This window comes from Stegostoma tigrinum, chromosome 25 (assembly GCF_030684315.1).
Source record: "Stegostoma tigrinum isolate sSteTig4 chromosome 25, sSteTig4.hap1, whole genome shotgun sequence".
Classification (NCBI taxonomy): domain Eukaryota; kingdom Metazoa; phylum Chordata; class Chondrichthyes; order Orectolobiformes; family Stegostomatidae; genus Stegostoma; species Stegostoma tigrinum.
Genome location: NC_081378.1, coordinates 9007947 through 9024951, shown reverse-complemented (window position 1 = coordinate 9024951; position 17005 = coordinate 9007947). Strand labels below are relative to the sequence as shown.

The 17005-nt window shown below is 41.4% G+C and overlaps 1 long non-coding RNA gene across 1 annotated transcript in view; it reads left to right on the top strand.

Annotated features, from left to right (window-relative positions):
• The window catches only part of LOC125463328 (uncharacterized), a 203791-nt gene extending 187100 nt beyond the window's left edge, over nucleotides 1-16691 (top strand). The window contains exons 4-5 of the long non-coding RNA XR_007249811.2: nucleotides 15307-15411; nucleotides 16617-16691. This is a non-coding gene — a long non-coding RNA (uncharacterized LOC125463328). The remainder of the gene's footprint in view (nucleotides 1-15306; nucleotides 15412-16616) is intronic.
• Nucleotides 16692-17005: the final 314 nt, after the last annotated feature.

The window sequence follows — 17005 nt, the reverse complement described above, 5'->3', positions numbered from 1 at the left end:
ATTGGCTAAGATCAAAACTTATTGTCTTGATAACAAAACAAAACTGCTGCTTTCCCCGCTGACTATATGGCTTTTTGATATAAAAGTTTCAATTCAAGGGCTCTCTGTGGACCGGCAAAACTACAGTCTGTTGCCCACAGACAATTTGTTTAAAGCGCTAAACATAAAATAAGCACATCATCTTTTAAAGGGACCACACACTGGCTTCCCCCGAGCCAAACATTTTACCAACACCAATATTTTATAAACATTAAAATTTTATAAACATCCTGCCTCCAAGTCCACAAACACTCTATCCAAATTTGCAAAACCTTTAAAGAAGGAAGGAAACTGCAACTAATAATAAGTTTACTTTTATTTAAAATGGTGCTATGATGTAACTCCTCTGTAATTTACCTCATTTATGGATGTAATAGATTTTGCAACAATACTTGCTCTTAATTAGTGCCTTTGATGACCAGAGGATATTCCAATGTGTTTTACAGCCAGTGGTGCACTTTGAAGGATTATTTTCATTGTTACAATTTAGCAATCACAGCACGTTCCCAACGGTGTGTTGTTAATTGTGAGCAAAATATTTGCCAGAGCACCGTGGTTAATTCTCCTGATCTCCTTCAAAATAAAGCTAAGCCATCTTTTACATCCACCAGATATGTCACGGCGACCTTAGTTTAACCTCTCTCCTGAAAGACAGCACCTCTGACAGTGCAGCACGCCCTCAGTAATTTTTTAACCCATTCACAGGTGATGAGGGCTCTATCAGCATTTATTGTCCCCTCCAAAGGGCAGATAAGAGTCAACAACATTGCTGTGAGTCTGGAGTCACATGTAGGCCAGGCCAGGTAAGGGTTACAGTTTCTTTCCATAAGAGACATTTGTGAACCAGATCAGTTTTCCCAACAGTCTTTTTACGGTCATTGTTAGACTCTGAATTTCAGATATTTAGTAAATTCAAATTCCACCATCCACCTTGGTGGGATCAGAGCCTATGACCCCGAAACATTATCTAGCTCTCTGGATTAACAGTCCGGCAATAATACCTCCAGGCCATTGCCTCTGCTTAGATTATTTGTGGCGCTCACATCTTGGAGTGTGACTTGAACACATAACATTGTGTCTTTCTGAAAACCTGTTGAAATGTAAAGATTTGCTCCCACGTAATTGCAGAGATCATCAAAGCAGCTTTAGGGGAAAACACAGGAAAATGGACCTGAGGAATATTAGATTCATCATGATCCTATTGAATAGTAGACTGAACATGTGAGGCTGAAGAGGCTATATTTGTTTCTACGTCTTACGGTCTTTGGACTGATTAATTTATTGCAAAGTTAAATTCTGTCAATCGAGACAGCACTTTTCCAAATGTTGAAAGTAAGAAAATACTTCAATTTCCTGCACACCTTATCACATCATCAGAATACTTCAAAACATTTTACAGTCTACTGTTTGATTTTGTTATATGTGACAGGCTAATTGCAAACATAAAGATTCCAGAAATAATGAATGATTAATTAATCTGCTCTGGTGGTATTTGTTGAAAGATAAATGTTGAAGAAGCCAGCTTCTTTCTTGTTGGCAGCAAGCATGAGAGATTCGTTTTATAACCACCTAACCAGGAATTCAGCATGGCTTCGAGAAGACACTTTCTCAGGCCTGTCTCTCTGCATAATGAGCTCAAACCTTCCATTTCCTAATTCAGGTTTCAGCCTTAACTCAATACTGTACTCTTGCCCTTGATGACACAGTCAAAGTCTATTCCAGCAAACTGAGCACATAAAACTGTACTGACTGCATCAGACATTAGACAATGCTATGGTCTTGTAAACTAGTGTCTACAGATGTAAAATGAGAAAAGGAAGTGACAGACTTTTACAAATAATGGGGTCATTTTTGTCTTCAAAGCTTGGCAGTAATCTGTCCTAGATCTTGAAATGTAATTTATCGCATGATAAATTTTGATTTGAATAGATTTATTATTGTCACAATTATCCTAGATAGAGTGAACAGCTTTGTGTTGCATGCAGTACAAGCAGATTATACCAAAGAGAGGGCATAATGGTAAGAGAACAGAGCAAGGAATACAATGTTATGGATGCAGAGAAGGTATGCAAAGAGCAAGCTCAACATTAAATCTAAAATTTGCAAAGTCCATTCAGAAGTCAAATAACAGTGGGAAAGGAGCTGTTCTTGAATAAGTTGGTACCTGTGTTTAAAGCTTCTGTATCTTCTGCACAACAGAAGATGTTGGAAGAGATTATGACCAGTGTGGGAGGGGTCTTCGATTATGTCCCTTTTAAATCTAAAGGTGAGAGGGGAAAGGTTTAAAAGTGACCCGAAGGGCAACTTTTTCACGCAGAGAGTGGTGCGTGTATGGAACGAGCTGCTGGGGGAAGTGGTGGAGGCTGGTACAATTCAATATTTAAAAGGCACCTGAATCAGGGTGAGGGTAGAAAGGTTGAAAAAGAACTTAACAGGCAACCTTTTCACGCATGAAATGAGCTTCCAGAGGAAGTAATGGAAGCTTGTATAATTACAACATTTAAAAGACTCCGAGATGGGTATATGTATTGGAAGGGCTTGGAGGGATGTGAGCCGAATGCTGGCAAATGGGACTAGATTAAGTTAGGATATCTAGTAGGCATGGTTGAATTGGACCAAAGGGTCTGTTTCCATGCTGTACATCTCTGTGACTCTATGTTGGCTCCCTTCCCGAGGCAGAGAGAACTAAAGATAGAGTCAATGATGGAAGGTTGGCTTGCATGATGTACTGGAGAAAAATGTTTACTGGACACAGAATGGAGGATTAATCGCATCTGGAAGAAAAATACCAAATGGGCTCAGATATGGCCAAAGAAACAATCTCTTCTACTTATTTCCTGTCATTGTGTTATAATGTGGGAAGTCATAGAAACCCCACAGTGTGAAAACAGGCCATTCGGCCCAACAAGTCTTCACCAAAGCTCCAAAGAGCATCCCGCACAGACCCATTCCTCCGTATTTCCTGTGGTTAATACAAATAATCTACCCATCCCTTAACTATGGGCAACCCACCTAACTTGTACACCTTTGGGCTGTGGGAGGAAACCAGAGCGTGTGGCAGAGACCCACACAAACACAGGGGGAACATGCAAACTCCACACAGACAGTCACCTGAGATCAGAATTGAACCTTGGGCCCTGGTGCTGCGAGGCAGCAGTGCCAAACACTGAGACACCATGCAGCAGAATAGCAGGAGAAAAAAACAGAAACTGCTAGAGAAATTCAGCAGATCTAAAAGCATCTGTGGAGAGAAAGCAGAGCTAACATTTTGGATCTCGTGAACCAATTCTGAATGAAGGTGACTGGAACGGAAACATGGACACCACTGGCTCAAATACTGGCAGACCTGATGAGTTTTTCAAGCAGTTCCTGTTTTTGTGATAACAAAGAGTGGAGCTGGATGAACACAGCAGGCCAAGAAGCATCTCAGGAGCACAAAAGCTAACGTTTCGAGCCTAGACCCTTCATCAGAGAGGGGGATGGGGAGAGGGTTCTGAAATAAATAGGGAGAGAGGGGGAGGCGGACCAAAGATGGAGAGTAAAGAAGATAGGTGGAGAGAGTATAGGTAGGGAGGTAGGGAGGGGATAGGTCAGTCCAGGGAGGACGGACAGGTCAAGGAGGAGGGATGAGGTTAGTAGGTGGGAAATGGAGGTGCGGCTTGAGGTGGGAGGAGGGGATAGGTGAGAGGAAGAACAGGTTAGGGAGGTGGGGATGAGCTGAGCTGGTTTTGGGAAGCAGTGGGGGGAGGGGAAGAGCTGGGCTGGTTTCGGGATGGAGTGGGGGCAGGGAGATTTTGAAGCTTGTGAAGTCCACATTGAAACCGTTGGGCTGCAGGGTTCCCAAGCGGAATATGAGTTGCTGTTCCTGCAACCTTCGGGTGGCATCATTGTGGCACTGCAGGAGGCCCAGGATGGACATGTTGTCTAAGGGATGGGAGGGGGAGTTAAAATAGTTCGCGACTGGGAGGTGCAGTTGTTTATTGCGAACCAAGAGGAGGTGTTCTCCAAAACGGTCCCCAAGCCTCCACTTGGTTTCCCCAATGTAGAGGAAACCACACTGAGTACAGTGGATGCAGTATACCACATTGGCAGATGTGCAGGTGAACATCTGCTTAATATGGAAAGTCATCTTGGAAGATTTCCAACATCCACTGTTCTTTAACAAAAATGGGAAGGACTGTGGGGATGTCGTAAATCAAAATCAATTCTGCTGAGACACAGAACTATACATTTGAAGAACTGTACAACAGAATTTGAAGTCTTCTGTTCTGAGGAAGGGTCAGTCGACCCAAAATGTTAATTCTGATTTCTCTCCACAGATGCTGCCAGACCTGCTGAGTTGTTTTGTGTCCACACTTATTTGTGTTATTGTAAGGATAGGAGGTGACCTTCCCCCGAAGACATTAGAGAACCAGACAGGATTTTACAACAGTCAGTGATAGCTTCACAATCACGATTGCTGAGACTACCTTTGTATTCCACATTTAACAACTGAATTTAATTCCCATCAGCTGCCATGGTGGTATTTGAACTAATAGCCCAAGAGCATTTGCCTGGATTAATGGTTCAGTTTTACCACTTCACCACTGTCCTCTGCATAGTCTTCTCACCCTGAGGAGCCAAATCCCATGTCCTTATCACAAAGAGAGGCAGAAAGAGAAACACAAGGGATTTATGTTACACCTTGCACAATCCGAGGTTGACCCAAAATTTCGCAGCCAAATCAGTACTCTGTGATGTGTGGTGACTGCTGTAATAATGTAGGATTGATGACAACCAATTTGGTGGAGCAAGTAAAGGACTGGAGTAGATACCTTTGGTTTTCTTTAAAATTGTACCATTACGATAGCAAAATAACGTTTACATTTATACCAGGTTCAACGAGTCAACACGCTCAAAACGCAGCCCTCTACCTACGCAGTACTCACTCAGTACTGCACAAGATGGCTAGGATGGGCCTTGTGCTCACCTCTTTGGATTCAAACATAAACCCAAAATTTTCTGGTGTAAAGACAGGAATCCTACCCACTGAAACACATTGCTGTGGGTCTGGAGTCACGTGTAGGCCAGACCAGGTAAGGAAGGCAGTTTCCTTCCCTAAAGGATATGAGTGAACCAAATGAGTTTTTCCGACAATCAGCAATGGATTCATTGTCATCATCAGATTCTTAATTCCAATTTTTTTTTATTGAATTGAAATTCTGGATTAACAGTCCAGTGACAATATGACTAGATCATCATCTTCCTGATACACATGTTAGCAGAAATCAAAATCAAACCATGCAGTGATCCAGTCAGTCCACTCCTCAGCTATATCTTTCTCGAGATACTGAGAAACAGAAGAGGCACTCAAACACTATAGTCAGAAGAGTCTCAAAGATGATTTTTGATGTCAAAAATATCAAAGAGCTTGGGATGCTGGAAATGAGAAACAAAGTCAGAAGTTGCTGGTAAAACTCAACAGTTCAGGCAGCATCTGCAAAGAGAAAACAGAGTTAACATTTTGGGCCCAGTGACCAATTCCCATTAGCAGCTATTGATTCTCCCAGCCCAAACTTTACTCACTGCTTTGTCTGCTCAAGTGTTTTTCTGTCTCTGAGCTCCATCTCCACCTACCGTTTACTCCTTCCCCTACCTCCATCCTCTTCTCTAGCATATATACCAACCTCTTCCTAGCTAAATCAGTTCTGAAGAAGGATCACTGGACTTGAAACATTAACTGTGCTTTCTCTCCGTAGATGTTGCCAGGCCTGCCGAGTTTTTTTGCAATAATTTCTGACCTATGATGTCAGTGGTCTGGACTTCACAGAAAAACTGAAGGGTCTTTCGCTTTTTGGCCGGTAGAGATGTTTTATAAGATGGAATCTGATGCAGGACTATAACAACTTATATAGTAATAATTTTGAATATTACTTTCAAGTTAACTGTGGGAGCATAACGCCATTTCAAACAAGTCAAGGAAGTTACACAACTTGGTACTTATATTAGGAAAATCATCTTCATGCAGAGTGCGATAACTTTTTCCAGAAAAAAAACAATGACCATGCATCCTTCAATCATTTAATAAATGAATGGATGCAACAGCAGGACCTTCAGGGATTTTCTGGATGAATGAACTAAATTGGGTCTGAGTTGCTGGTAACCTGATGACTTGTGAGGTTTATTGGCCATGCTACTTTGCCCATTGTGTCCAGGGATGTGCAGGCTAGGTGAATTAGCCATGGAGAATGTAGGTTTACAGGGATAGGGTAGGAGGTTGGATCTGGATGGGATGCTCTTCGGAGGGTTGGTGTGGACTCAATGGGCCATAAGGCCTGCTCCACACTCATATGGATTGTATGATTCCATGATTTTCTTCTGGCCGGGGTGAGCATAGAAGCTTAAGAAGATAAATAATGCAAATTTATGGCAGAAAATAAGAGTTATAGTAGGTTACTTGCACGGTGCAGGGAGTATAAATCTCAAGGATGCAATAGGGCATGATGAGAAGGCTTTATCCCCTAGAGGATAGTAGATGTAATGCACAAATGAGGAATGTAAATTTTCTAATTATTTTCTCTGCAATACCTTAATTGAATTGTTTAGTGAAATACTTCAGGATAATTTATGAATAAAGTGTATTTTTTGTAAATTTAAAAAACATGAAAGCCAGAAAGCAGGTCTTGATTCTGGCTCAGTTGATAACATTAAAAAGAACTGGATCAGCAGAGTGGGTTGAGAGTTACAAAAGTAGGTCTAGTTTCGGTTATCGACATTAGAAATTCTTTGATTTACGTGGTCACCATTCTCTTTTTATTGACCCCTGAAATTTTACCCTTAAGTAGAGGGTCAATGATAGTTTTAAGGTAAGGAGCAGGAGATTTAGAGAGGGTGTGAGGAATCTTCTTCTTTTCTCACCCAGAGGGTGGTGGGCATCTGGCACTCACTGCCTAAAAGGGGGGTAGAGATAGAACACCCCAAGACATCTAGAAATTTTTTACCTGAGCACCTGAAATGCCATAGCATAAAAGGCTACAGGCCTAATATTGGAAAACAAAATTGGAATGGATAGATTCTTAATTCAGCCCAGACATGATGGGACAAATACCTCTTTCTGCCCTGTAAAAATTCTTATGTCTCTATATTGGGTCAAAATTCTGGAACTCCCTCCTAATGACATTACTAAGAAATCAACCATTTTTAGAAAACTGCCTTCAGTACTGCTCTCTCAGCTATAGGAAAGATGTTGTGGAATTGAAATAGTTCAGAAAAGATTTTTAAGGATATTGCCGGGGTTGGAGGGTTTGAGCTACAGGGAGAGGCTGGGGTCATTTTCCCTGGAGCGTCGGGGGCTAAGGGGTGGCCATACAGAGGTTTATAAAATTATGAGGAGCATGGATAGGGTAAATAGTCAAGGCCTTTTTTCCTGGGGTAGGGGAGTCCAAAACTAGAGTTTATAGGTTTAAGATGAGAGGAGAAAGCTTTAAAAGGGACCTAAAGGGCAACTTTTTCCTACAGAGGGTGGCGTGTGTATGGTACAAGCTGCCAGGGGAAGTATTGGAGGCTAGTACAATTACAACATTTCAATAGCATCTGGATTGCACATGAGTAGGAAGGATTTGAAGGAATATGGGCCAAATGCTGGCAAATAGGATTAGATTAATTTAGAATATCTGGTCAACATGGATGATTTGGTTCAAATGGTCTGCCTTCATGCTCTACATCTCTATGACTTAATGACTGCACTTCGCCACCACCTTCTCAAGGATAGCTAGAGATAGGCTATGAATACTGACCCGGTCAATAGTACTACAACCCGTAAATGAATAAAAAAAAGTGAATGAAGTCAATTGAAGTTCAATGAAAGCTGTCACGTTTCAGAGTCAAGCATGACATCCTGTGGGACCCAACAGTAACAGTGCTAACATATTATCATCATGCATTGTTATTGTGAAATCTCTGTCAGGATTAATTCAGCGCTCTGATGAAGGGTCTAGGCCCGAAACGTCAGCTTTTGTGCTCCTGAGATGCTGCTGGGCCTGCTGTGTTCATCCAGCCTCACATTTTATTATCTTAATTCAACGGTAACTTTTTTTTCTGCTTTAGCCGGGCAAATTGGAATTGAATACCACAATGAATGCGTAAATTGGCTCAGTTCAATGTGAATCCTTTTTCTTACAACACCAACGAAACCTCTTCCTGACAAAGGCAGACAAGCGGGCAACGTAGCTCATGTTTTGAAAAGTAATTGCTGTGTTTGCTTTTGCAGCGATGATGTAACCTGCTAGTCTCCAAAAGGCGGGCAGTCTGTTGCCGAGACAAGGAAATGACAGCAAGGGACTGTGTAGAGGCCAGCTGTTACGGGTAGTCAAATTCATAACTCCGAGGTGATTGGAGCTGACAAAATGTTATTGGAAGGATCATTCTCCTCAATGGTGTTTGTTTTAGAAAGTCAGTCAGAGATTTATTGGGGTTGAAAGAAAGACCAGCTGTCGGAAGCTGAGCAGCTGAGGGTAGCAGAAATGATGAGGCTGAGGCGGGGGCAGGGGGAAAGTCTGGGTCTGACAGGTCAGGTCCCTCAGTAGCACATTTGAGCTGCAGTCTATACTAATGCAAAATATGAGGTTTTGGCTTTTGTTTCATCACTTACTTTTTTGCATCAGCAAGGAGCAAAAGAAAGGGCAATGAGAAATCACAACATTTGACGAGGCACTGTCTTCTTGTTGAAGTAGCTTTTCATACATAGGCAGATGTAGCACTGCATTGCTTTAGTGCATTGAAGATCTCACAGACTTAGTAAGAGGAATGATCTGTAAGTGGAAATATATTGTTACACTCCGCACATGTTAAAGAAATAAACAGATTTAAACTAAAAGAGAATGCACGTTATACATGCACTGGCCTTCATTGTTTGAGTTGCTTCACGTCAATGTCAGATATGCCTCAGCTATGATGCCTCAGCTATAATTGGTTAATTAGCCTGCTGCACTTGTTGCCTGGACTGGCTGATGCAGAAGAATCAAAATTGTCTCGGGGTAGGTAGCTCCTGTAGGATATAATCCCATAAAAAGTTAAAATCTTCAGAGGCACTGAGAGAATACATTTTATTTAAGCTGAGGTTAACCCAGCAAGGATTTATTTTTGAAACATGATTATAGTATTCCAAAGTGAATGGTGTCCTCTATAGATTTGCAACACATGTAATTTGAAAACTGAAAGAAGTGCAGATGCAGTAAATCGGAAGCAGAAAACAGAAATTGTTGGAAAAGCTCAGCAGGTCTGACAGCATCTGTGGAGAGGAATCAGAGTTAATGTTTTGGGTCGAGTGACTCTTCCTCAGAACTGAACCGTTCAGAGCTGAGGAAGGGTCACACAACCCGAAACGTTAACTCTGATTTCTCCCCACAATTTGTCATTTATGGTTTGGTTATAAATAGATGTAACTGTGTTTTCCAACTTCTTTGTCACAACCTTTACCGGAAAACTAGCCATAGAGAGGCAGATAAAATCTCCTCTATCCATTTTCGATCCGTCTCCCCCTCTCTCCCTGTTTATTTCAGAACCCTCTCCCCCTCCCCCTTTTCTGATGAAGGGTCTAGGCCCTAAACGTCAGCTTTTGTGCTCCTAAGATGCTGCTTGGCCACCTGTGTTCATCCAGCTCTACACTTTGTTATCTTAGATTCTCCAACATTTGCAGTTTCCATTATCACTGAACTTAATTGTGGTGTTCAGTTTCCCTTGATGAGACCTTATAAAGTTGTGTTGACAGTTACCATGGGTCCAATCACAGTCTTTAGAACGGCATGGCTAATGATCTCACTGATTTCACTGAAAATCCTTGTGCAGTATTTCATGGAAGAAATGGACCTTCCTGGGTAGCCATGTGGCCATCTTCCAGCACTTGCACTGAGACTTTCAGCTGTCTGTGTGCTGTAAAAACTCTCCTCAATACCATTACATGTCATTGTCCTATTCCAATAACATACAAACTTAACCCTTGCATTCCCCATCCAAGTCATCAAACACAGTCTGTATGGGACAACTGAAAGCGCTTAATGGGACGACATATCATTTTCTTTTCTACAGAAGTAAAGAAATGAGGGCAGAAATCTGTGAAGGATAGTAACACCAATGGTGTACATTTGAGCTGACTGGACCTGGGATAATAAGTTTAGAGGGTGCGGAAGATTTGAGCTGTGGAAAACGCATGTTTGCAATAGTTGCAATCAAGAGTGAAAATTATTTTGTTAATATAGTGGGCTGTTGGTTCTCATACAGTAGCCCTGAAACTCTTATCACTATATTGCCACAAGTGTGGTGGAGTAGAACTGCCTACATACACCTGAAACCGTCGACACTGCTCTGTTCATGACTGGAGAAAGAGAGAACACAGCCACCTTGACCACAGCAGCCTCTGGTCTTATCACAAAGAGAGAATAGGCAAGTATGTCTTTTGTTCCAATGGGAGATGAGGTCCCTGGAGATCATGGTAAATAATTCCCTATAGGCTGATAATCATAACCTGGTAAAGCACTGAGACCCTTCTAAAGACCTTGAATTGGACTCATGGTAACTGTCATAAGGCAATAAGAAATGGGAGCAGGAGTAGGCTATCAGATCCATCAAGCCCGCACTGATATTCAATAAGATTATGGCTGATCACTTTGTGGACTCAGCTCCACTAAATTGCCCACTCACCATTACCCTTAATTCCTTTACAGTTCAAAAATCTGTCTATCTTTGCCTTAAAAACATTTGATGTATCCTCAACTGCTTCACTGGGAGGGGAATTCCACAGATTCACAACCTTTTGGGTGAAAAAGTTCCTCCTCAAATCAGTCCTAAATCTGCTGCCCCTTATTTTGAGGCTTTGACCTCTGGTTCTTATTTCACCCACCAGCCTTTCTGAAAGTACTATCGGTGCACTTTCTTGCCAAGCTCATAAGAGGTTTCCTGAGTAAAGTTAAAGTACATGGGACTGGAGGTAATATATTAACAAGTAGGGAAGAGAGAGTGGGGATAAGTGAATTTTTATCCCAGTGACAGCCATGGAATGCTGCAAGCTTTAGCATGTGGTCCCATCTATTCACTATATGCATAAGTGACCTGAAAAAGGGAACCGAATGCAAGGTTTCCAATATTCGTGAGAACACAAACCTGGATGGGATTGTGAATTGTATAGAGAATGCAAAGAGCAATTTAAGGAGGTTTGGACAAGTTGAGTGACTGTCCAATTGCATGGCAGATGCGGTGCAATGTGGCTAAATGTAAAATTTTACACTTTGGTGTGAAAAACAGAAAGGTAGAGTATTATTTGAATGGTATAGTATTGGCAAGTGTGGGTATACAAAAGCATCTGGATGTCCTTACCCACTAGTCAATAAAACTGGAGAGACAGTTGCAACAAACTTTTAAGAAGGCAAATAATATATTGACCCTTATTGCAAGAGGACTTGAGTTCAGAAGTACGGGGATTTTAATTCAATTACACACTGCCTTAGTGAGACCATAGCTGGAGTAATTGCCTTCAGTTTTGGCCTCCCAACTTAAGAAGGGACATACTTGCCATAGAGGGAGTGCAGTGGGGGTTAACTAGGTTGATACTGGCGATGGCAGGACTGTTCTATGAGAGGAGATTTTGTTTGACTAGGATTGTATTCACTGGAGTTTAGAAGGATGAGAGGGAATCTGATTGAAACGTGTAAAATTCTAACAGAGCTGGACTGAGCGGATACAGAGATGATGTTTTCCTTATTGGAAGTCTTGAACCATTGGACAGAATTTCAGGATATGGGGTAGACTATTTAGGACTGAGGTGATGGCATATTTCTTCATTCAAAGGGTGTGGAATTCGGTACCACAGAACATTGTAGATGCCAACATATTCAAGAAAGAGACAGATACATTTTTAGATTTTAGTGGATTCAAGAAGTGTAGAGAGAAAGTGGTAATATGGCATTAAGATAAACGATCTGCTGTGATCCTATTGAACAGTAGAGCAGGCTTAAGGAGCCAAATGGCATATTCTTGTTCCTGGGTGTTCTGTTTCTTTTTGTCCTGAGCTCACCAGAACTAGGACACAAGAAACACAGTTGATAAAAAGGGACACCATTTTATCCAGCAGGAATAGTTATCCATCAATTTTAATTCTTAGATCAGGCAGTTCTGATGGATCAGTGCATTGCCATGGAAATAAAGCAAAGCTTAAATGTCTCCTTGATTTCTTTTCTAATGAAAAATGTGAAAATGTGAAAAGATCCTCAAGTAACATCATCAACTGCAAACAATCAATCATAATTAATATCCAGTTAATGGGTTGCCTCATCCCTCAGCTGATGGTGGTCAATTAGCTCAACAGCTGGTGAGTGATGCCAATATTCAATTCCCACACCATCTGAGTTTATCACAAAGGGCCTTCTTTCTCAAGCTCTCCCCTCACCTGAGGTGTGGAAACTCTCAAGTTAAACCATCACCAGTTGTCACCCTCTCTAATGAGAGAGAAGCCTATGACATGATAAGACTATTGGCAACTTTGCCGTTGCCTCTCTTCAAAGGTTCATACGTACAAACAAAATTCAAAAATAAATCAAACCAGAAGTCCCACATTTTCTACAAAGTATTATATTGCAAGATACACGTCCTCTAGAATGCCTAATCATTGATTTGCAGATACATTTCTACAGTCGACCCAAGGATTGGGAGAGGTCTTGAAGCACTGCAACACAGGGGCACTGGGCTGAGTGCTGCGACCAGCCTGGCAGGTGATAGCAAAGGGTGCGATGGGAATTGGTATGAAGGTTAAGGGAGGCTCTTTTCACACAGATCCTACCACTGCTGCCACAACATGGTTAGGCATGGGTGTAAACAAGAGGGATCCCTGTCGTGGTGCATCCATGCTTGCTAGGTATCACCTCATGGTTCACATATAGACCATGGAACAATCCTCCACTGATGGAATGCCAGAAGTTGTGAGGTAAGAATCTTAAATTATCTTTAAGTAGTTCCTGCTTTTTCCCACCTCAACTCAATTGGGGGTGAAATAACTCCACAGAGACTGGTATCCATCACCAAGTCCACCTTTACTGACACATGAACAGTTCTTGACTTCAGTACGGCCTCATTCAGGGTCAACTACCAGAGCATCAGCTTTTCTGACACACCCCCTTTTATATGTCAGCCAATGCTCCCGGATTGGACCAGGTTAACAGACCCAATTGGGGAACTCATATTCTATGAGGTACACCTGGCTGATCTCATTCCATTCACTATGGGGGCAAGTCATCAAAGTTACGTATATTCTGTACTGAGCCGCACACTGTCCAGCGCCTCACCTACCAACTCATTTTCAGGGCTCTTCTTTAGATTTCTGATAAATATTGTCTTCCCGTCATCACTTACTACTTTACCAGAGGCTTTTCCATTCCCTTTAACTCTCTCCATCATAATGTATCGGTTTTACAGAAGTAAGTCTGCCTCAAATTATCTTTATATGAACTTAAAACAGGTTATACTTAGAAATACTGTCCTGAGCAGGAAACAGTGTCAGAGAGAAAATCATTTCAGATTGTTAACCTTTTATCCTGAGAGTTTAACTCTGATTAAGATTTAATGTTCCACAAATTAAGTGTGGGAGCATCATTTTCAAATGTAACTGGTTGCCCACCAATCACCACTCCCTACATCCCCACAACGCCAAACAATGACAATGCTCGCTGGGTCAAGCTCCAAATAACCACCTAAGAGCAGACTGGTGAGCTTCAGCAAATCATGAGCTTTGACAGTGAGATGCCACCCTGCCCAGAAGTCGACAGCCAATCATAGCTCAGCAGCATCCATGTCCCAGACATTGTTGCTTGCTCTGGAGGCCCAGACTTCAGGGAATCCATTGGCAAGAAGGGAGATTGTTTCCTTTTGGGTCTTAATGGCTGGGGCCATGTTGAGAGGAGATGCAGGTTAAGTTGGAAGCAAAGGCAGCGGGTGGCCTTCAGCAGTCCTCCTTGATCCACATCCCTGTCCTTAATTGGCTCTAGATTGGGCCAAATAGTGCCAACACGAACCCTCACTCTCTCTCTCTCTCTCTCACACACACACACACACACACACACACACACACACACACACACACACACACACACGCACCCAGTCAGGAAATAAACCACTCTTCTGAATTGGTGACTTCTAGGTAGCCTAGCACTGGAGTATTAATCCAGAAACCTTGGTAATATTTTGGGGACCTGAGTTCAAATCCTGCCATCGCAGGTAGTTGAATTTAAACTCAGCAAGTACCTGGAATTGGGAATTTAATGATGATCTTGCCAATTGTCAGAAAAAACCTTTGTGGTTCGTTAACATCCTTTAAGGAAGGAAACTGCCATCCTTACCCAGTCTGACCTACATGTAACTTCAGACCCACAGCAATGTGGTTGACTCTTAACTGCCTTCTGGGCAATTAGGGGATGGGCAATAAACATTGGCCTGACCAGTGATGCCCACATACGGTGAAAGAATAAAAAAAATTGATTGATTGATTTTATTGTCACATGTACTAAAATGCAGTGAAAAGCTATGTGTACAAGCAGTACAGGCAGATCACAACAAGCAAAGGATGCACAGATCAAAAAGACTTAGGGGCAGACAGGTTACATTGCAGGTTACATTATCTGAGGATAGAGTCCAAGCAACAAGCTGTTAATGGCTGGAAAGAAGCTGTTCCTGAACCTGCTCGTGCATGCGTTCGAGCTTCTGTGCCAAGTTCCTAATGGATAAAGCCACCCAGCACATATTAGCTGACTTAGCAAGAATGGGGCAAATATCTTTCCAGATCTAATTCACCCAATTATTTGTCTATCTCACCACCTTCAGGGCAGGATTAATAAAGCTGCCTATTCTTTCACCACAAATGTTGACCACCTTGCTGGGCATTTCCTGCACTTTCTGACTTATTTCAGATTTCCAGCATCTGCAATAATTTGCTTTAGTTTTGTATGGTGCCTATGTGTCCTGTGAGTCTTCTGAGGCTTCAGTTTTCATGAAAGCCTGTCTTGCTGTATGTACAACATTCAAAAGCGCAGAACAGTTGGAACCCTAGCCATAACTTCTAAAACAAAAGGAAAATTGCACACAAAACAGAAGGCAATTTGAGATTTCTCTGATAGATTAGCTGATAGTGCTTATACACTCCAATCACGTAAACTGAATTCTTTGCATGGCAAATCTGATTTACAATACTGTTGATCAGCTAAAATTTAATGCAACATTTCACTGATTACCGTGTGATTCATTTCACAGAATCCATTGCTGAAGGAATTCCTGCTTTTGTGACTAAGATGTTGAAATTTTTGCACTTGCCGCTGAGCTCATCACTGACAAATTCCCCTCCATTGTCAGATACAGGTGACCGTATCCATTTTTCCATGATTTTGTCATTAATAAGCATTTCGCGCCTCAGATAGTATTATTGTAGGAAGAATATATCTAGTCACAGATCTATAAAATGTAGAGAAAAACACCCTTTTTCCTGTATGTTTAGATCAATATTTATAACCTCATTGAAGTCACATGCCAATGGAAGCCTTAAGATAGGGTGTGGTGGCATTGTTTTTTTTTACGGATTTCATTGTGCTCCCTAATCTCTTCTACTATTTTACTTTATTCTTCTTCACTCATTACTGTATTATTTAGCAGGATTTTGACTTTTGCCACATGGTGTGCAAATTGTCTCTGTAAGGCAAATTTATTGCATTTTTTCTTTCTGAATCCTATGCCAATAATACTTGCCCAACTCTGATGAGAAACACGTTTTGTTGTGAGAATACTGTCCTGACTGAGTCAACTGCCTATCAACTTTCTTTCCAAAAATAATGGCCCCAACGTGCTCCATGTCAAGTTTAATTAGTTCGGTTTCAAACAAAATTCTCTCAACATTATAGGTATCTCACTAAGGATTACATCAGTACTTCGAAAATGTCTTGCTGCAGCTACTTGAAATGGAATTATCGCTTCTTGAGTCAATTCAATGTGCTTTAATTCTCAAAGCTAAAGAAAGTAAAATTTTTAAGTTCTTCAGGTTTTCACCAGTTCTCATGACTTATTGATTATACTACCTTGATTTTATATCCTTTAGAGGGACAGCATTATATAGTATGGCATAAATATGGGGAACTGGTAACTGACACTTATCAAAGAATTAAAGCTCATTGCATTGAAAGTAATTTGTTGGGGTTTGTTCAATCTCCTCCTCAGAATTCTCTTTGTCATGTGCTATTTTGAGGACCCTGCCTCCACACTTTATGAAGTCCACTGCACAATGGTGCTTCAAGTGTGACAATAACAGATACACTTCCCTGTCCACAATGACAGTTGCCATTTCAGAAAATTCTATGAGATTAGTAAGATATGATAAATTCACCATGGTTCTCTGACCAGCTTAAATTTTCCCAAGTGCAAAATCAATTTGTCAAAGGCATCAGTTTTAATGAGTGTTTTCAAAAAGACAAGCAATTAAGTATTCACCTTTGTACTGGTGACCCTTCCTCAGAAGGAAGGGTCCTGAGGAAGGATCACTGGACACGAAACATTAACTCTGACTCTCTTCACAGATGCTGCCAGACCTGCTCAGCTCTTCCAGCAACTTCTGTTTTGCATTTCTGATTTACAGCATCCGCAGTTCTTTCGGTTTTTATTAAGTATTCATCCTGTATGAGTCATGAGTAAACATGAGAGAGAAATGAGTTGTGTTTTCTCCTTCATTATAGATTCTGCAAATTAATAGACGTATATAAGTTGCTGAAGAGAATGCCTCAGTGAAGTCCTGTGTATTTAATGTAAACTCATAGACCACTGTGCACACAAGTGCCTGAAAATTTATCAGTCTCCATTTTGAAAACTGACCGGTCTTCGAACTCCAGCTATGGAGCACCTTTCATTGAAAATATGAGACAAGCACTAATCGTATTTGAAAAACATTAATCTAAAAACCTTAGGTAGC